Source organism: Sus scrofa, chromosome 8, assembly GCF_054392235.1.
Source record: "Sus scrofa isolate SSC_HxYL_T2T_F1_AM1 chromosome 8, Sscrofa_HxYL_maternal_Yorkshire_Landrace_v2.0, whole genome shotgun sequence".
NCBI classification, from domain to species: domain Eukaryota; kingdom Metazoa; phylum Chordata; class Mammalia; order Artiodactyla; family Suidae; genus Sus; species Sus scrofa.
In genome coordinates, this window is record NC_139390.1 from 80682489 (window position 1) to 80703981 (window position 21493).

Consider the following 21493-nt stretch of genomic DNA (forward strand, 5'->3'; position numbering starts at 1 on the left):
ATGGAGATTCCCAGGCTAGGGGTCCAATCGGAGCTGTAGCCACCAGCCTACACCAGAGCCACAGCAACGCAGGATCTGAGCCACGTCTGCAGCCTACACCACAGCTCAGGGCAACGCCAGATCGTTAACCCACTGTGCAAGGGCAGGGACCGAACCCGCAACCTCATGGTTCCTAGTCAGATTCATTAACCACTGCGCCACGATGGGAACTCCTAGAGTTTCCAACTTTCAAGGTCCACTCCACACTCTTTTGTGAAAAGGAGCGATGATGGCTCTGGCTACTTTCTGCTGAACTTGAAACTGAGCAGGGCCCGGTGGGGCTCCTGGGTACACAAGCCTTTCGGTGTCCCCCATTTCTTATTTTTAGGGAATAAACTTCAGCCTCCAGGACCTTCCCCTGAGTTCCAAAGGGCAGGTTCAAACAGTTGCTAATCAGGGAAGGGAGGGTTGCAGAGACTGGAGAGGAACAGAAACAATAGTGCAGTTTGGGGCCAGGGTCTGGTTCCTCCTCAAGGAATATACATAATAATATCTTTGAGCCTTTCTGTAGAACTAAAATGCCCAACAAATGGAAGATATTAATGAAGAATTCTTCATTCAGGAAAGACCACCAGACCACTGAACACCAGCTTTGAAAACAATGCAAGCTTGCTGCTACCCTGATCTTTCCCTCCCAAAACTATAAAACCACCTCCCAATCACTCCTAAAAGGGACACAATCTTTAAGGCATTCACCTGCTGTGCCCCTCCTTTGCCTGGCAAAGCAAAAAGGCTATTTTTTCTCCTTCACCCCAAACTCTGTCTCCACATTTCTATTTGGCACTGGTGAGCAGAGGCTGAATGGCAGCAACAAACTGGGACCAAGAAGGGTGATTGTGGAATGGCACTGATCAGCCTTGGTTTGGGAATATTCCTTAGAATCTTTAGTGAATAGCGCAATCTCTTTGCTTCTTTGAACCTAAGCTACAGATATTTGAACCTGACTAAGCTCTGCTTGAAGGAAGAGTTAACTAAAGAAACAACACTCCCCCAGATTGAGGGGGCAGCTACATGCCTGACAGCAGGTATGCTCACCCCATACCACCCTTCTTGTAATTTGTTGCAACTACATGCCTTATATCCTTGCTAACAACTCTGCTAGCCCTGCTCCAAGCATTGCTTATGAGTTTCATTTTTGTAATCTTGTTTACTCAGCTTCTTAGGCAGGAACAACCATCTACTAGGGGAAGTAGGGGGTGCGCCCTGGGCTGCTTGCATGGGAAAAACAAGACTCAGAAGTCTGTATTGTATAAAAGCACCTAGAACAAAACCTGGTGCTCAGACTCTGGAGGTGACTCTTCTGAGCCCCCACCAGTGCTGAATAAACCTGGCTATTCCACATCTCTGAGTGCCGCTTGTCTCTTTCCGCTGCCACAGTTTCTGCAACAATTTCTGGCATGTTGGCATATTGGCCAGGAAGCCGACAACCAAGCTGGCCCCTTGTGCCACCGTTGTCAGGGAATTGGGGAAGGCCGAGGTCGCCAGCCCAGTGACAGGCAGATAGCACATGCCCGGCCGTTTTGCAGGATCTTAACTCTCACTTGGGCCATCCCGACCCGGCTCACACCGCTTCCCAAAGGGACTCAGAAGGAAGAAGGGAAACAGGTTCCAGGATGGGACGCCAGACTGGTAAGTGCCCTGGGGACATTTGCGCGAGTCAGAACCCGCCATACAGCAGAAGGAGAGACTGATCACTTCTCAGTGACCAAAGGGTCACTCAGGACAGGAGTTGTTTCCTTGGGATCGGTTGGCCTGTCAATTCTGGTGTGTATGTGTGTGGGTGACTGGAGAGAATGAGAGCCCGTGCTCCACCGTCTTCGAACTACGGAGCCTCAGTGGGTCCTAAGCTGCAGTTCCGTGGTGACCTCATAAAGCTTTAAGGCTGTGCCAGGCTCTGAAGGTTCTCTTCCCTCCCTGTGAGACTGGTCTGGGTCCGGGGCTTATACGGACCAGCAACATGCCAAGAAGCACTTAAACCTCTGAGGGGGGGGCGATCAGGCGGACGAAAGTGAGTGCGCCCCCTACTGTTTGTCTTTTGACATGGGCACAGGGTGGGAATTCACACAATGGGAAAATCGGCTTAGACACCCACTGTCTTAGAATGTATGGTTAAAAATTTTAAGAAAGGATTCTCTGGAGATTATGGTGTAGAACTGAGATCTGGAAAACTGAGCACCCTGTACCCTAGAGTGGCCCTCAGTACAGGTCAGCTGGCCCTCGGAAGGGACCTTAGTTGTGCCCAAGATTCGAGCAGTATATAATGTTATAACAGGAGAGCCTGGACACCCAGACCAATTTCCATACATTGATAAATGGTTAGAAGTTGCCCATGTAAGGCCTCCTTGGGTTTGGTTCTGCTTCTCAGGCCAGGGACAGTGTAAGGTCCTCGTAGCTCAGTCCAAGAAGAAAACTCTGCCTCGAGAAAAGGAGCCACCTATTTTTCAAGGAGAGGTCGAGGACTCGCCCCCTGTGCCACCTCCCCATGTGCTACTGGCCCCTCCTTTGGGGGCTAAAGCTCTCCAGCTGCCAGACACCACCTTCTGTCTCTCCTCCTCCTCTTCCCAAGGTCCCCAAGGCAATATCGCCCCCACGGCCAGATTCACCAGAACTGGTGAGTGAGCAGGTGTCTCTGGTTGGCCCAGGAAGCAGCTGGCCCAACGCTACAAATGCTCTTACGGGAGACACGGGGACCACAGCATAATGCCCTCGATGGAACCATACAAGGGGGGGGATCCATCTTTTACTACCAGCCTTTTTCCACAACAGACCTCCTCAGCTGGAAGCATCACACTCCCTCATACTCTGGAAAGCCTCAGGCACTGATCAACCTCTTAGAATCCATTTTCCAGACACACTGCCCCAACTGGCGGTTGTTTAAACCAAAGAGTGCCACCGAATTGTCACAGAAGCCCAGAAATGGCTCTAGACCAATGCCCCAGGGCATCAACTGGACGTGGAAAACTGGACCAGGCAAGGCTTCCCGGAGGAAGGGCCTCACTGGGACTACAACACCGAAGGGGGAAGAAATAATTTGGAGAGATACCGACAGGCCCTCCTGCAGGGGGTAAAAGCTGGGGCTAAAAAGCCTACTCGCATGGCCAAGCCCCCTGACAGGCTGCAAAAGCCAGATGAAAGCCCGGCCAACTTCTATGAGACACTATGTGAGGCTTTTTGGATCTTCACCCCTTATGATCCTGATGCCTCTGAGAACCAATGGATGATAAATGCTGCCTTTGTGGGACAAGCCCAATTGGACATCATAAAAAGTTACAGAAATGAGAAGGATTTGCAAGAAAAAAATGCCACAGAATTACTAGAAATAGCCAACAAAGTTTTCATTAACCGTGACCAGGTGGCCCACCGTGATACAGAAGAGAATGAAAGAAAAAGCTGCATTTCTGGCGGCAGCCCTGTCAAAACCGGTACCTCCAGTGGAACCACCCCGTCAGTCAAGAGGCCCAAGGCCAGGAAAAAGGAGCTCCCTCGGACACGATCCATGTGCCTACTGTAAAGAGAAGGGAGACTGGAAAAATGAATGCCCCAACTGTCCTAAGAGAAGGACAAAAGTGGCACCCCCATCTAGCTGGTACCAACCCGAGCCATCCATCCAGCGCGAATCTGATTGGCTGAGTCGAAGCAGAATCCAACTGGGGGGGACCAGGCTCTCTCCAACTAGGCCCCCAGGAGCCTATGGTCAGAATTCAAGAAGGGCACCAGCCTATAGACTTGATGGTAGATACAGGTGCTGAATTCAGTGGTCACGCAACCCAAGGCTCCTCCCTCGAGAAGAGAAACTACCATCATTGGAGCCAGAGGCACCCAAACCCGAAGGCCCTTCTGCAGTCCCCATCAGTGCTGGTTAGGAGGCCATGAGGTAGTACATGAATTTCTTTACCTGCCTGACTGCCCAGTTCCCTTGATGGGAAGAGACCAGCTGGCCAAGATGGGGGCTCAAATCTCCTTCTCTGCCAATGGATCAGCTCAACTCAAATTAACAGAACTGCCCTCTCTTTTAATCATGGCACTTGCTGAAAGGAGGGAAGAAGAATGCACCTGTACACTTCCCCTCCAGAAGAGGGGACCATTCCCCTGGAACTAGAGACTGTGTACCCATTGGTTTGGGCCAAAAGAAACCCTGTAGGACTAGCAAGGCACCACGCTCCTATCTTGACTGATCTGAAACCTGGAGCTCAATGTCAAAGCCGCAGCAGTACTTGATTCCCAGAGAAGCTCAAGTGGGAATCCAGGCTCACCTGGACAGAATACTTGAGCACAGACTGTTGATAAAATGTCATTCGCCCTGGAACACCCCCTTATTGCCTATAAAGAAACTGGGGACACAAGACTACCACCCAGTTCAGGACCTAAGGGCCATAAAAGAGGCAACAATCACGGTGCACCCATCAGAACCTAACCCATACACCCTGCTGGGGCGGATCCCTTCCACTGCCGAGTGGTTCACTTGCCTGGACTTAAGACATGCCTTCTTCTGCCACTGAGTGGTGCCTGCTGGTCAGCCCCTGTTTGCCTTTGAAAGGGAAAATCCACACACTGGGACAAAGGAGCAGCTCACTTGGACAAGACTCCCACAAGGATTCAAGAACTAGGATCTACTTTTCTCAGCGGCGCCCTGGCCTCTGACCTGGCTGAATTTCCTGGACAAAAACCAGACTGCGTCTTGCTGCAGTATGTTGATGACCTCTTGCTGCCCAGCACCACACAGGCTCAATGCCCAGAGGGACCAAAAGCTCTCCTCTCCCTCCTAATGGAGGCTGAGTATCAAGTAAAAAGGCACAAATCTGTAAGAAACAAGTCAAGTATCTGGGATTTAACATCATTCGTTGGCCCTGCATGATGTTAAATCCCACGATCTCAAAGCCCTGCTCTGACCACGCTGGAAGCTGGTCAGTCAATGCACGGCTGAAGCTTGAGGAATTGGCTGCCGGGTGATGTCTGTTGTTTGCTGTTATTAACCTGGTTCCCCTTGACCCTGTCAGGATCCATTCTGATGGGTGCAGATGCACCCTGAACATCAAGGGCGGGGGATGAAGTAAGGGTTTTAACTAAAGAAACAACTCTCCCCTAAGCCGAGCAGGCAGCTACATGCCTGACAGCAGCTTTGCTCGCCCCATACCACCCTTCTTGTCATCTTGTAGCAACTAGGTCCATGTCCTTGCTAGCAGCTCTACTAGCCATGCTGCAAGTATTGCTTATCAGTTTCATTTCTGAAATCTTGTTTACTCAGCTTCTTAGGCAGGAACACTGCTTGGGGAAGGGGATGCGCCTTGGGCTGCTTGCATGGGAAAAACAAAACCCAGAGGTCTGTATTGTATAAACGCATCCAGAATAAAACCTGCTGCTCAGACTCTGGAGGCAACTCCTCTGAGCCTGCACTGGTGCTGAATAAACCTGGCTATTCCGCATCTCTGACTGCTGCTTGTCTCTTTCTGCTGCCATGGTTTCTGCAACATGTTGCTGTCCAACTTGTAATTGGACTTAGGCTTTTGGTTCCAGTTCCCATACCTACTTATTAGTTTTCTGACTGTGTCAGAGCTGTCCTAGAGTCCCCTGCTGTTCTATTGAACAAGATTTAGAAGCAGATTGACTCACCCTTCTCCAGCTATAACAAAGGAACTATCTGGGAGGTGGGCCTTAGACAGTATATTCAGACCTCAACTAACAGAATCAGAATTTGATATCCATTGAAATGGTCTCTTTCTCTCTAAAAGTACCCTCATTTTAAAATCAAATACAGCCAAGTTAAGATTAGTTTGTTTTCAAAGTTAGTCCAGTGAATTGATCATAATTTGTTCCTTTAAATTGGTTGTGCGGAATTTTTTCATAAGAAATCTCAGACTGAGATTTCATAAAGCCTCTCAGGGCCAGGACAGCCCTGCCAAGGAACTGTCAGACTTCACCTTACAGGTTTGTGTGAATGCCTCCCTTTCTGAGGTCCCCAAAATACCCTGAGATTTTTTTTTTTTTTTTTTTTTTTTGCACCCATTAGAAGGTGGCCTTCCTAATTTATCTGAAAAAGCCTTTGGGAATCTAAGCGTTTTCAATCTCTGGAGAGGTTAGGTAGAGAGAAAGGACAAATGCTTCAACTCTGCCCACAAAAGTATAACCACCAAACTGCTGCAGGTCACAACTGGCCCAAGTGGAAAGATTTCCCCACATGTAAAACAAACAAACAAACAAACAGGAGTTCCCGTCGTGGCGCAGTGGTTAACGAATCCGACTAGGAACCATGAGGTTGCGGGTTCGGTCCCTGCCCTTGCTCAGTGGGTTAACGATCCGGCGTTGCCATGAGCTGTGGTGTAGGTTGCAGACGCGGCTCGGATCCCGCGTTGCTGTGGCTCTGGCGTAGGCCGGTGGCTACAGCTCCGAATGGACCTCTAGCCTGGGAACCTCCATATGCCGCAGGAGCAGCCCAAGAAATAGCAAAAAGACAAAAAAAAAAAACAAAACAAAAAAAACAAACAGATCAGAAGCAAGTAACATCTCAGGAAAAACCAAAAATCATCACCATATTCATCAGCTTACAATCTTACAAAATCCCTGTTACCAAGAGTTCTTTTTTTTTTTAAGTCTTTTTTTTTTTTTTTTTGTCTTTTTGTCTTTCAGACTTTCCCAGGCTAGGGGTCTAATTGGAGCTGTAGCCACCAGCCTTTGCCACAGCCACAGCAACGCAGGATCCGAACCTCATCTGTGACCTATACCACAGCTCATGGCAACGCCAGATCCTTAACCCACTGAGCAAGGCCAAGGATAGAACCCACAGCCTCATGGTTCCTAGGCGGATTTGTTAACCACTGAGCCATGATGGGAACTCCCCCCTCTTACCAAGAGTCTATGAAAACATTTTAAGATAACTAAAATTGTAACATTATACTAGGACATATCCAAAGTTCAGAAACCTAAATATAATTTCTAGAATATCTATAGTAATAACATTTATTCATACTGTATCACCTTAGGAGGCTTATCACTCATTTTTACAATACTTTCCTCTGTGTAATCTAACATATCAACCAATCCTAGTTAAACATATTTTTTATTCTGAGATGCTTCAGGGACCCTCTGAAATCAAAGAACTTTAGTCAGAATTTGAAAGGAAATTTGTCAAAAATATCAGTTTTAAAAGCATTTTAAAAGATAGAATCTTAGGTCACTGTGAATACTTAAAAACAAATACAGCTAACTTTTAAAGGCAAGGAAGTTCATGATCTGTTATCAAAAGCAGCATTCTAAGTAAATTATTCTCTTAGCAGAGAGAAACAAAATCTAATCCAGTACCAGCCTACACTTAATAAAAAAATCCATTTACCTAATTAGGCTTAATCTAATCTCAGCCTGTCATACATAAAATTCCTTTTCTACTCAAAATATATATGCCATTTTCCTACAATATAATGGAATGATTCCTTCAATATTTTTAGTAGCTTCAATTACATATTTAGATTAAAATCCTCAACTCTCAAAAACCTTAATTTGCTAGTGAAAACCAAGAGAGAAACAACTGTTACCAAAATCTGGAAAAACTATTTTAGATAGACATTTTTAACACATAATTATTCCTGTAGAGTTTATCTGAAAGGTTTTATCTTCTTTGCATTTAATTCACTTACAAAATTTCAGCAAGTTACTTCTCTTGTTGGCGATTTGATAATATATAAGAAGATTTCATTTAACTTCTATTACACCTAGGTGACGTCATCAAGCTAGTTTTCTCTAACTGCATCCGCAAAAAAACAAAACAAAACAAAAACAGAAGAGAGAAGGTAGAGACAAAGGACAAACACGTCAACTGGAATTTCGAGTTTCTTTTAAAAAAAATTTTTATTATAGTTGATTTACAATGTTCTGTCAATTTCTGCTATACAGCCAACAGTTTCATCTTAACCAATTTTCTCCAGAGTCTAAGGATTCTAGTGGCCATGCAAGTGTTAAAGAATCTTCTCTCTCTTTCTAGAAGCATACTAAAGATCTCCAAGTTTTGGAGTTCCCGTCGTGGCGCAGTGGTTAACGAATTCGACTAGGAACCGTGAGGTTTCGGGTTCGGTCCCTGCCCTTGCTCAGTGGGTTAAGGATCCAGCGTTGCCGTGAGCTGTGGTGTAGGTTGCAGACTCGGCTTGGATCCTGCGTTGCTGTGGCTCTGGCGTAGGCCAGTGGCTACAGCTCCGATTAGACCCCTAGCCTGGGAACCTCCATATGCCGCAGGAGCGGCCTAAGAAATAGAAAAAAAAAAAAGATAAAAAAAAGATCTCCAAGTTTTGCAAAACATACCCTGGAGTGGGGGGTGTCTCTCAAATTAAATAGAGCTCTGATGATCATGGCAGGTGTTGTCAACTATCCCAAAAAAAAAAAAAAAAAAAAAAGCAATGCACAAGGGTCTCTCTGGATCACAGCTCCCTGGCACAAAAAAGAGAGATTCCCATCCATTGCGAAAGGAAAATTCCAACCAGCTCCACCATAGGAGAAGCCCAACACAATAGGGAAGTATTGTGTCAGACACACAAGCCCTGGTACCAAAGAGATCTCAACTGACCAATGCAAGTACTAAAACACATGCAAACAACAAACAAAGGGTCAAACAAGGAGTACCCCAGAAATGCCACTTCTGTTCCCAGACAGAGTTCTCCAGAGCAGCCTGGCTCCAGAAAGAGGATGGACCACAAGGGGCTCACCCCAAAGCAATACACAGAAAACACAACAAACAAGCTAAGGTCACACCAACAGAAAATCAGACAGGTGGAGTCTAAAACTCCACTTCTGCTCCCAAACAGAGGGAACCTCCAGATTAGCCCAGGTCTCCAAAGAGGACAGACCTAAAGTCTGTCCATAAGGGAGCCCTGTGAACTGGCTTGCCATCTGCCTCTACACAAATTGAGTCATGAGCCACCATAGCTGCTGACCTTCAACACCCCTTGAAAGCTCAGGACAAAAAGCAGGTGTGAGGCACTCTGTGCTCTGGGGAAAACTGGAAAAACAGGTCTTCAGACAGACATCTTCAGGACAATATTTTATGGGTGAAATTCTTATATCTCCTTGTATCTGATAGGGATGGAGTAGACACAAGTACTTTTTTAGAAGTCCCAGTAAATGACCACAGATAACGAGGGAAACTTAGGGGACACTGGGAGATCACTGTAAGTAAATAAATTGCTCAAAAAAGCCATCAGAACAAGGCAGGCTTGCTTGTCTAGTGGAGGCTCAAGATATTGGGTGGGGGATGGGGTGAGCCTTGCATTCAAATTCAGACCAAGGGCAGGAGTTTGAGGACCACCCTTCTGTGGATTTGAATACCCACCTTACCGGATACCAAGGAGGTGCCAGTACTCCCAGAAAGGAAGAGGTGGGCTTTTCCAAACCCCACTCCGTGCTTGCTTGATAAAACTGTAGCCCACCAGATCCTGGGGCAGAGGCTCCTTGCCTGCCCGCTTGCATCTCTCACAAGCATCCTATCTTAATAAATCTATTTCTTGCCTATCACTTTGTCTCTCGCTGAATTCCTTCTGCACGGAGACAAGAAGAACCTGAAGCTCAGTGAGTGCAGACACAGGGTGAATGATTCTAATTTAAAACCATGGGTTCAAGGCCCAATCTGGCTTTAGGCTGGGTTTGAGCTCTGGCACATGGGTTCAAGTCCCAATCTGTGTTCTGGGCTAGGTTCAAGCTGTTAATATTGTCAATTTCATATCTAGAAAAGCACAAAAATCATTAACAGTGATATCTACCTTGGCGATTAAGGAAAATACCATTAAATCAACGGAGGAGCTATGATTCAGACATCCAAAGTAATGCTAGGTGGCACTGTCATGGTGATTTTGGACAAGTCCTTCTATAGCTGAGAACTTGAATTTTCTGAGCTGTGTCAGACTTAGGATGTCTCCAGCTATTCTTAAAGCAATGTCTGCTTGACAGCTAGTAGTTGCAAACCTATGTCTTCAAGGTATCCTCTAAATTGCTTGAGATCAGACATTAACAAAAAAAAAAAGAAAGAAATGCGTAATAGCCAGCAACTCCCATTGTGTATATGTCAGTATCACATCTGAAGTTAAAAATCTACTTAGATAAAAGCAGAGAACTGGCTGCCTGGCTATAATGATTCTCCCCAAAATTCAAGTTATAGACTGGGTTTGTCATATTCTCCTAAATTACTCAGGGAATGTGACATTTTTTCTTTTTGTCTTTTTGCCTTTTCTAGGGCTGCTCCCGCAGCATATGGAGATTCCCAGGCTAGGGGTCCAGTCGGAGCTGTAGTCACCAGCCTACACCAGAAACACAGCAATGCAGGATACGAGCCGCGTCTGTGACCTACACTACAGCTCATGGCAACGCTGGATCCTTAACCCACTGAGCAAGGCCAGGGATCGAACCTGCAACCTCATGGTTCCTAGTCAGATTTGTTAACCACTGCGCCATGATGGGAACTCCTATTTTTTCTACTGAAGTCCCAGTTGTCAGTCCTACTTCTAACGGGGTCTGTTGCACCAGCATGATCAAAGGATTGAGATCCTCATCATGCAAGACTCAGATCTAAGACTTGGAACTCAGGAATATTTGTAATTTGGTGTCCATTCCCCAAACTGAGGCAGGACTACACCTCATTTCAGCCGGAAGTAGCCAGAGCAGTCATCACCCTGTTCCCTGGAAGACTTGGGGAAGAGGGGGGATTTAAAACTCAATCCCCCTAAAAACCAGGTTCCTTTTGCCGAGTTTCTGGATTAACATCCTTATCCAAAATTATTCCCTGTCATGCCTAACACCTGTTCTCAACAAGAATGAGGAATATCAATGAAAAGTGGAAAATGAAACTGAGCTAGTGCTCTGTGGGGCTCCTAGGCACACAGGACTTTCTGTGTCCTCCATTGCTTGTTTTTAGGGTACAAGCTTCAGCCTTCAGGACCTTCCCTGAGATCCAAAGGGCAGGCTCAAACAGTTGCTAATCAGGGAAGGGAGGGGATGCAGAGACCAGGGAGGAGCAATCAAGGAACAATAGTGCAGCTTTGGGGCAGGGTCTTGGTCCCTCCTCAAGGAATATGATAACCATATCTTTTGAGTTCTTCTACAGAAGTAACCCCCCCAACAAATGGAAGATGTTAATAAAGCATTCTTTATTCCAAAACGAACACCAAGAGACCATACAACACCAGCTTTGAAAACAATGCAAGCTTGCCTCTTCCCTGATCCTTAGCTGCAGCGCTATTTTTTGCTCCCCGAACTATAAAACCACCTCCCAATCTTCCCTAAGGGGGCACAGTCTTTAAGGCATTACGCTGCTGTGACCCTCCTTTGCCTGGCAAAGCAATAAAGCTATTTTTTTCTCCCTCACCCCAAACTCTCTGCTTTTCTATTTGGCACCGATGACAGAGGCTGAGTTCTGGCAACAAATGTGGATGTTTCTTTGTTCCAAACAGCTTCATGGTTTGGGTGGCCACACCTTTCAGGGACATTCTCTCTAAGATCCCTGGAGTGAAATGCACTCCAGTGGCTGCTGAGGGGTCAGGAAGGGGCTGCCCTGGCCAGGGCCAACCTGGCAGAGGCACAGACTCATAGGCTGGCTTCAGCAAAATTGTTAGCGAAAGTCTACGTGCCTGATGCAGAGTGAGGTCAAAACAAACAAAAACGTTGTTGGAGTTTGGAGCTGAGAAAATCTACTGCAGACCTTGCAAGGAGATAGCTGGCCCACACTCCCAAAATATCCCACTCCTGGAACCCAAACTGCCAAGCATTTTTAAATGCAAAGGGAGGGAGGGGTATGATTGGTTGCTGCACACTTCCTGGGGCAGAAATCCTTTGTTCTTTTAACTGTCCACAGAGGGCAGCTCACAATGTTCCTATAAACGTCCAATTAGATACACCTTATACTTCAGAGAGGAGCTAAATCAGAGGATATAGGGAAAGAGCCTGCCCCAGGAAAGCCCCATAGGGTTCTCCTCCGTTACACTAGGTTTCATGGCGTCAGCTTTCTTGAACTGCACATGCAAAAACAACCAGTTTGGGAATTTCAAAAGTTTATATCTTAACCAAATTTTTCCAGAGTCTAAAGAATATAGCAACCACGCAGTGTTAAAAACAAATCTCTCTCTCTAGACGGTCTCCCAGTTTTGCAAAACATACCCTAGGAGGACTTTCAAATGGAATAGAGCTCTGATTATCCTGGCAGGTGTTATCAAATCTCAAATGTGTTAGAATGGTGGAGAACGAGAGGCAGAGGCTGGAGAAATGCGATTGCAAGCAGGGTCTATTAACCCAGAGTGGATAGGAGCACTAAGCAAGCAAGACTCAGCACCCCTAGCCCCGGGAGGGGAATGCTTGATTTTTATGGGGGGGGGGTGTCATTTGATTTTTATGGGGGGGGTCGTTTTGTTGAGTCATGTAGTCTGTGGCCTTGGGGCTATCTTTATTCTAGGGAGCTCAAATGGTTACATGGGCCAGTTTGATAAGAAGGAGTCTGCAAGTCTGGATTCAGCTGGGTTATGCTGATTTTTTTTCCTTTTAGACCTTGCTTCATTTTCCATCTAAGAAAACAGACAAATGCCATGCAAAACTATCTCTCAGGATCCCTGGCACCAAAAAGGGAGATTCCCACCCATTGCAAAGGAAAAATCCCAACCAATGCTCACCACAGGCAAAACACAATGCAATAGGGAAGGATACCTGGGGTCACCTATGAGCCCTGTTACCAAAGACATCTCAACTGACCAATACAAGTACAACACACACACACACACACACACACACAAACAACAAAGGACCAGGCAAGGAGCAGCCCAGAAATGCCACTTCTGTTCCCAGACAGAGGTCTCCAGAGCAGCCTGACTCCAGAAAGAGAATGGACCATGAGTGGCTCACCCCAAAGCCATACACACAAAACATAAACAGCAAATGTTATAGTCACACATATAGAATATCAGAGGTGTGGTCTAAAATTCCACCTTCACTCCCAAACTGAGGAACCCTCCAGACTGGCCCACCCACTCTCAAAAGAGACTTACCCCAAGTGACAGTGAGCATGGACCACAGCTCTGGACATTCCTCCATTCCAAATAGCCTCATACTGTGGGCAGCCGGTGTTTTGGGGGGACAGTTCATCCAAGATCCCCAGAGCAAAGTGGGCTCTGGCAGCTGCTTAGGTGTCAGGAAGATGTTGCTATGGCCAGGGCCAATCTGGCAGAGGCCCAGACTCCTAGGCTGGCTTCACCAAAGTTGTCAGAGCAAGTCCATGTGCCTGACACAGAGTGAAGCCAAACAAACTGAAATGTCAGAGTTGGGAGCAGAGAAAGTTTTATTGCAGGCCCTGCAAGGAGACAGCTTATGCCCCCCCTCCCCCCAATATCCCAAACTCCCAGCCAGAATTGCAAAACATTTCTAAAGGCAAGATGAGGGAGGGGTGTGGTTGATTGTTGCAATCCTTGGTTCTTATAAATGTCCACAGAGGTTAGGTCATGATGTTCCCATAAACCTCCAATAAGATACATGTTATGCTTCAGAGAGGAGCTAAAGCCCAGGATGTGGGGGGAAGGGCCTGAAAGGCCCCACTGGGTTTTGCTTGGTTTCAAATATTCTGTAATAACCTATATGGGAAAATAATCTGAAAAAGAATGGATCTATGTATACGTATAATAGAATCAATTTGCTATACACCCAAAACTAACATAACTTTGTAAATCAACTCTACTTCAATACACAATTAAATTTAAAAGATATTAGATTTTAAGGGTTTTATCATGTGGTCTAACATTTTTAAAAGGACGGCTCTCTGACCTCCAGGGTTTCTGGCTGTTACGTCATATGCTTTTGAACATAAACAGCAACAAAAATGAGTTGCATTCCAGGTATTTATCAGCGCGTATAATCCCAAACTCACAGCCCTTGAATACTTATCAGAAACCGATTTGTGAGAAATAATATTTATGGGAGGTTTGCGGAAAGATACTTAACAGAGTGCGACCCATTCCTTATTAACTGTATCTTCCTCATTAAGATAAGATCTTCTGAAGTTTAGCAAACAAGATGATCGAGAGTATATTATCTCATGTTGTATTGTCCCGTGTTACATTATACTATACTTTATACGAATATAAATGAATAATTATTAAAATATTCATTGTAATACAAATAAATAATTTTTTTGTTGCTTAAAACAATAAAAGCTTCTGCCCATGTTAACTGATGAATTCTAGGGGAGTTTATGCCAGGCAGCGCACAAAGGCTACTCTTGTTTTGAACCTGAATTATCAAACTCTCATGAAAACAAATAAGAGTCCGTTCATGGGCATTTAAAAAACAAAAAAAGTCAAATCTGCCCATAACCAACAGATGGCATCCTCAGTCATTTGTGTAAGTATCAGAATGGACAAAGTAGAGATAAAAATGGGTCTCTGAAATTTTTTATTTGTAAACAGGAGAAATGCTAGGTCATACTTTGAAACATGATGTATCAAATTATTTCCCAGTGTCTCATTATTCTAGTTGCCTGTCTCATGTTGAATGCTAGGAATTCTAGAAAGGTGTGATTGTAGGAAATGTATATAAAAGGGGAATTGATACTCTTTTAATTTTTAATACTGAAGTAGAAAATGTTTTCTGTTGCTAAAACAAGAAGAGCTTCCATAGAAGTGTTTGAAACGATGTATTTGAAGAGTTGACTAAAGGAAAATTTTAAAAGAAATATTCTCTTGTTTCCAGATTTTTAATGACACCTACAATGTGTCAAACACCATGAATTCTTGCAAAAGAATTTTACTTTTAGTAGATTTCAGTGCCTTCTATTATACTGCTTTCTTCTCTTTGTTTTGTAACCTTTCATCCTGTTGACTCATTTTTAACTTAAGAGCTTGCTTGCATACTTTATTGGGTTTTTTTTTTTTTACTTTTTTTTTGAAGGATATAATACACATAGAAGCATGTACACCTCACAAGGGTATGTGTCTCTGAATTTTCAAAAAGTGGACATATTCATGATACTGACAGTCAAATCACGAAATAGAATCTTAGCAACACCCTCAGGATCCCATCTCATGCTCCTTCCATTCACCCCCCTCTTTCCACCCCAAGAGTAATCATTTCTCTGGCCTCTACAACTATAGATCAGTTTGGCCTATTTTTTTTGCAGCTTATATATAAATGGAATAATATTCTTTTTTGGTTTCCCTTTTAGGGCCACAGCTGTGTCATATGGAAGTTCCCAGGCGAGGGGTCAAATCAGAGCTGTAGCTGCTGGCCTACACCACAGCCACAGTAACGCCAGATGTGAGCTGCATCTGACTTCTGCGGCAGTTTGAGGCAATACCAGATCCTTAACCCAACTGAGTGAGGCCAGGAATCGAACCCACATCCTGATGGATACTAGTCAGGTCCTTAACCTATAGAGCCACAACAGGAACTCCTGGAATCATAATCTATAGACTCTTTTGCTTTGTTTGTGTAACAGTCTATATGAGAAATTCATCCATCTGTGTGCTGGTACCGTGATTTCAAGCTATCAGCAAGAAGTCATTGATCACAGAGTGGGAAGTGAGCTGGCACCAGGCAACTTCAGCACAATGCCGAATTTACTCATCTTGTTGCAAGTTCATTCTCATGATTATAATGCACTCAAATTTACCATATTTAATTTTATGTGCTGATGCGTATCTTCCTCAAAAAACCCTCAGATCTAACAAATCCATATGGGAAGTGAATAGTTAGCTGCCTTTTTTCTTGTAGTATTTTTCTAGCTGTCTTATATATACATGAAGGCAGACCTGGAACATTTTCTGGAACATTTGGGGGGTATATTTTCCAGAGCTTTATAGATCAAATACAACTGTTTCATAATCACAAGTCCCACTTCTCCCTAGTTCTTACCAATGCGTTCTCACGTTAAACAATTAATTTAAAATTATTTTTTTTAAAAAAGTGCTTATGGAAGAAAAATCTGAATTGTGAGGTCTGACTCCCACCAATTTCTTTATATTATGAGCTTTGTATACTTGGACCCACTTTGTGGGTCTAGAATTAAGTCTATCCCAATTTTGAAGGGAAACATTTTATTTCTTACAAATTAAGAGGATTATTACACACTATATAAACATGAATGAATAATTTTACTTCTGCAAAGTTGTTTTTGAAACTTTTTTTTTTGTCTTTTGTCTTTTTAGGGCCACACCCGCAGCATATGGAGGTTCCCAGGCTAGGGGTCACATCAGAGCTTCAGCTGCCAGCCTATGCCAGAGCCACAGCAATGCCAGATCCAAGCCGCATCTGCCACCTACACCACAGCTCATGGCAATGCCAGATCCTTAACCCACTGAGTGAGGCCAGGGATTGAACCCTCAACCTCACGGTTCCCAGTCAGATTTGTTTCCACTGCACCACAACGGGAAACTCCTGAAACTTTGTGTGTGTGTGTGTGTGTGTGTGTGTGTGTGTGTGTGTGTGTGTGTGTGTGTGTGTGTCTTTTCCAGGGCCACTCCCTCGGCATGTGGAGGTTCCCAGGCTAGGGGTCGAATCGGAGCTGTAGCGACTAGACTACACTAGAGCCACAGCAACGTGGGATCTGAGCCGCATCTGCAACCTACACCACAGCTCACGGCAACACCAGATCCTTAACCCACTGAGTGAGGTCAGGGATCGAACCCTCAACCTCACAGTTCCTAGTCAGATTCGTTAACCACTGCGCCACGAGGGGAACTCCTCCTGAAACTTTTTACGATACTGTACAATGTTCTCTGCATGAAAATCTATTGGAGAGACTTCTTTCTGGTTTGTACCGTGTCTCCCTTTTTTGAACTGATTGCCAAACTCTTAGGACAAATTAGTGGCTGACCTCTAGCTAAGTAACAGGAACTTACAGCATGTATTTTATATTCAAACATCGCTCCTGTCACCATTATGCCATCCTTTATCCCATTTCCTTCACGTGGCTATTTAATGTTTTCATCTTGTATTGTCAACTATGAGCCTACTTATATGAGTTATCTGTTGCCGTGCAGAAAATCATCCCAAAACTTCATGGCTCAGAATAAGCAAACTATAATTTTTACAGTTTCTATGATTAAGATTCTGGAAATTTCTGATGTGTGTCAGTCGATTTCCAAGTGTCAACTGAGGCTGCAAACAGCTGACATTCAGCTGGGGCTGAAGGTTCCACATCACTCACATGGCTGTTGGCTGGAGGCTTCAGCTTCCCACCACATGCACATCTTCATGGGGCTGCGTACAACACGCCAGCTGGATTTCCCCAGAGAAGACAGAGGGAGAGAGGAAAATCCCAAGACAGAAACTCCTGTCTTGGAAATGATATGTGATCTTCTATGTGGGTTGTACCAGATCAACTTGGTTCAGTGTGAGAAAGGACAATAAAGATCAATATCAGGAAGAAGGACCTTTGGGGGCCACGTTTGAGGCTGATTACCACATCTTTCAAATAGTCACTAGAACAATGTAAATGTGCAAAAGTATCAAGTAAAATTAGATGTAATTTTATGTACATTCTTGATTTATATTATGGACCAAAGATCTTTAAGGCAACACAGATACCATGCTTAAGTGATGTGGGGGAGGGGGGTAATGAAAAAAAGGGACGAATATTTGGGGGTTTAACTGGTCTCAGCAAACTGATAAAGTTGCTAAAAATAAAAAGAATACTGGATTTCCCATTGTGGCTCACCAGTAAGGAACCTGACCAGTATCCATGAGGATGTTGTTTGATCCCTGGCCTCGCTCAGTGGGTTAAGGACCTGGCATTGCTGTGAGCTGTGGTGTAGGTCACAGATGTGGCTCAGATCCTGCAATGCTGCGGCTGTGGTACAGGACAGCAACTGCAGCTCAGATTTGACCCCTAGCCTGGGAACTATGCTGTGGAAACAGCCCTAAAAAAGAAAAAAAAAAAAGAATACCATTGGAAGAAATTTTGTTATTTCATACCAGAAAAATTGCACTGTGAGTATGCATTAACCAGGATGTTTTGGTTTCAGGTATCAGAAAATTCAACCCAAATTGTCTTAAGGAAAAAACTGGGGTGACTTATGTATACTGACCCATGTACCTGAACAGCTTTGAAGAGTGGCAGGACGTAATACTGGCTTCAAGTACAGCTGGATACAGGCTCAATTTCTCTTCCTCTCTTTCTCCCAGAGATTTCCTTAGCTGCAAGGAAGCCTGGGAGAACGTTTATCTGGCATTTTCATCTTCAGGAGTGGAGACCTGTCTACCTCATAATTTGAAAGATCCATCTACAGCAGGTCAGCATAAACTGCTCTAAAGGGACTGCTATAAACCGTGACCTTGGAACACCTCCTTCTTGCAGCACTTTTGGTTGGGTGATCAAGCATCCACCTCCACTTATCTTCTCTTGTCTTCTCTCCACAAGTGAGACTGGAAAAATTCATCTCTTGCCTGGTTTCTCACATGGACAAGTCTGGCCACAGATGTTAGCCAACGAAGCATAGCCTCAGGTTTCTAGGAAAGAGAGGAGAGGGTGCTCTGACCTTCGGCTCCTCTTCTGCCTCGTACCCATGCATTGCTGACATTCCATCTGGAGCTGTAGATCCCATTTTGACATCATGAGAAGAAAGATGTGAGACTAAAGGGCAGCCGAAGTAAGAAGGATGATGCTACATCCCTGGCGGTGTTCATGAGCCATTGAACTGATGCTGCTACCACCCATCCCATCCCCTCCAGACGTCTTGTTATAAAAGGCAAATGAAACCCTATTCGACTAAGCCATCTTTAAGGTAGAGTTAAGGTAACTTACAGCCAATCTTCTACTACAACTAAAACATGTGGCATCTCAAAATAGATACTAAAAAAACCACCCAAGGCAGCAGCACAGTGGTTTAGCACCCCGAGAGGTAGTTTCTCTGAGCTATTCCTCCACCTCCATCTCAGCACTCAGCCTGAAGCTGCTGCCCAAAGAACAACAGCCCTTGTGACCTAGAAGGAAACAAGGAGCTCTTTGCCCCCACAGTCCTGGAAGCTGGGTCAGAGCTGGAAATGCAGAGTCACAGAAAGCAATGGTGTGACATGTAAGGTGCTAAGAGACAGAGGGAGCTTGCAAAATGCCTTGGCGCTCTTTGAGGAAGATCTGGAAGGGAAGAGTGGATTAAGCATAAGTGATGAGGATCAGCCTGTGATGTATCTTTTCATCAGCGTGTCCCCAACCAGATGCTCAGACAAGTGTACTCTGGGGTGTACTTATTACAGGAAAGGCATGAAACAATTTGAAATGCTACTGCCTTAAGGAAGGGTTGGCTGTCTCCATGTCATGGAGCAAGGCCAGTCAAGACTTAGCAAAGCAGTGCCGTATAAAAATTACGAAACTAAATTCTGCAAAGCATAAGTGGTTACCAAAATGGTATCTAAAACCCTGGAATGAACTTGCGTCCAACAGAGCCTTCACAGAGCACCGAGTAAAGGGCTTAATGTTAATGAAAAATATGAGAATTTGGAGGAGGATACAGGAAAAACAATCAAGATGGCCAGGTTTGGAAAACATCTAATTTTTAAAAGGCGAAAAGAATTGTGCCTTCTGTGCCCTGAGAAAAGAGGAAAGCCATGATGTGATTTTAATAATCATCTCTAAGATTATGATGTGCTGTTATAATCAAATCAGGATGATATTCAATCCCATTTGTTTTTTCTTGGGAGTCGACTTCATAACATCACTTTGGGAGTTTCCATTGTGGTTCAGCAGTAACGAACCCAACTAGTATTCATGAGGACTCGGTTTGATCCCTGGCCTCGCTCAGTGGGTTAAGGATCCTGTGTTGCTGTGGCTGTGGTGCAGGCCAGCAGCTGCAACTCCAATTTGAGCCCTAGCCTGGGAACTTCCATATGCCGTGGCTGTGACCCTACAACAAACAAACAAACAAAAAACATAACAGCATCACATTGGGGCACGTCTGTTGTCAATTTGCCTCCTCAGGAAAATTAGCCTCACCTCCCTTGGTAAAAAGGGACTCACCAAGATGTGATGAAAGCTGCTTATCTTATGTATTGGAAAGTTTCCGAGAAATTGGTCCTGTGTTTCTAAGCAGTCCTACTTTACTGAAGAGCGAGGGTAACCATGTTTTGTGTGCTTTGCACCCATGAGGACAGAAATGTGAAGGGGAAGGAATAGTGTGAAAACAGGGAGGGGCTGGCGGGGAAGATGGAGAGATAGCTGCACAGCTGACACCATCCCTGACCCATCTCACAGCAGACCCGGGGCTGGGATGCGTGAGCCCAGAAGGGACAGCCCACAAAGGTCTGGAATCCCCACACAACTAACTCTAGCACCGTGGTAGCCTGGTGACAACTCAGCAGAGTCCACAGGTCTGGAAACGGCTACCTGCCCAAACCTCAGCATTCCTCCTGGCGGGCTGCCAACCATCAAGTGCGTGCGACTGAGTGTCCTTGGCTTTGAGTCCACACACGCCAACAATTTCATCTCCCCTTGAGGCTTTGTGCCCATCATGTCCCAGGGCTTTGGCCTTGAGGGCATCCTGGATGGGCTGGGAACACCTGCTGTCCATGACCTTGAAAGTGAACTGGGACATCAAGAGCTAGAAACAAGGGAATGAGAACACCCCTGAGGCAAAGTGAAAGAGGAACTGCCATAAAAGGTCACCTGTGGAGTTCCCATCGTGGTTCAGTGATTAACAAATCTGACTAGCATCCATGAGGACGCAGGGTTCGATCCCTGGCCTTGGTCAGTGAGTTAAGGATCCCGAGTTAAGGTGCGCTGTGGTGTAGGTCGCAAACGAGGCTCGGATCCTATGTTGCTGTGGCTGTTGCATAGTCCGGCAGCTTAAGATGCAATTTGACCCTTAGCCTAGGAACTTCCACATGCTGAGGGTGCAACCTTAAAAAAAAAGAAAAAGAAAAAAAAAAAAAAGAAAAAGAAAAAAGCCACCTGTGAACCTAGGCTAAAGGTAAATGAATTCCCGACATGGAGCACAAACATTAAATCGCATCTCAAATATACGTTATTTCTTTTGAAAAGGTGTTTGGATTTTGTTGTTGTTGTTGTTGTTTTGTCTTTTGAGAGCCACACCCACAGCATATAGAGTTTCCCAGTCAGGGGTCTAATAGGAGCTGCAGCTGCCGGCCTACACCACAGCCAGAGCAATGCAGGATCTGAGCCACATCTTCGAACTACACCAAAGCTCACAGCATCGTAGGATCCCTAACCCTCTGGGCAAGGCCAGGGATCAAACCTTTGTCCTCATGAATACCAGTCAGATTCATTTCCACTGAGCCATGACAGGAACTCCGCTTTTGGAAAATCTTTAAAAGCAGACTGCAGAGGTAAGTTTAATCCTACCTCTTGGCATGGAGTTCCTGTCATGGCTCAGTGGTTAACGAATCCGACTAGCAACCATGAGGTTTCGGGTTCAATCCCTGGCCTTCCTCAGTGGGTTAAGGATCTGGTGTTGCTGTGAGCTGTGGTGTAGGTCACAGACATGGCTTGGATCCTGCGTGG

General features: G+C 45.1%; 1 long non-coding RNA gene across 2 annotated transcripts; it reads left to right on the top strand.

Annotated features, from left to right (window-relative positions):
* The first annotated feature begins 1245 nt into the window (after positions 1-1245).
* Positions 1246-21012, top strand: LOC146400892 (uncharacterized). 2 transcript variants are annotated; one of them, XR_014812774.1, is made up of 2 exons: positions 1246-1668; positions 18166-21012. It is a non-coding gene; the product is annotated as an uncharacterized LOC146400892 (long non-coding RNA). The 2 variants fall into 2 exon arrangements; XR_014812773.1 differs by having other exon boundaries at positions 1267-1668; positions 18006-21012.
* The last annotated feature ends 481 nt before the right edge of the window (positions 21013-21493 follow it).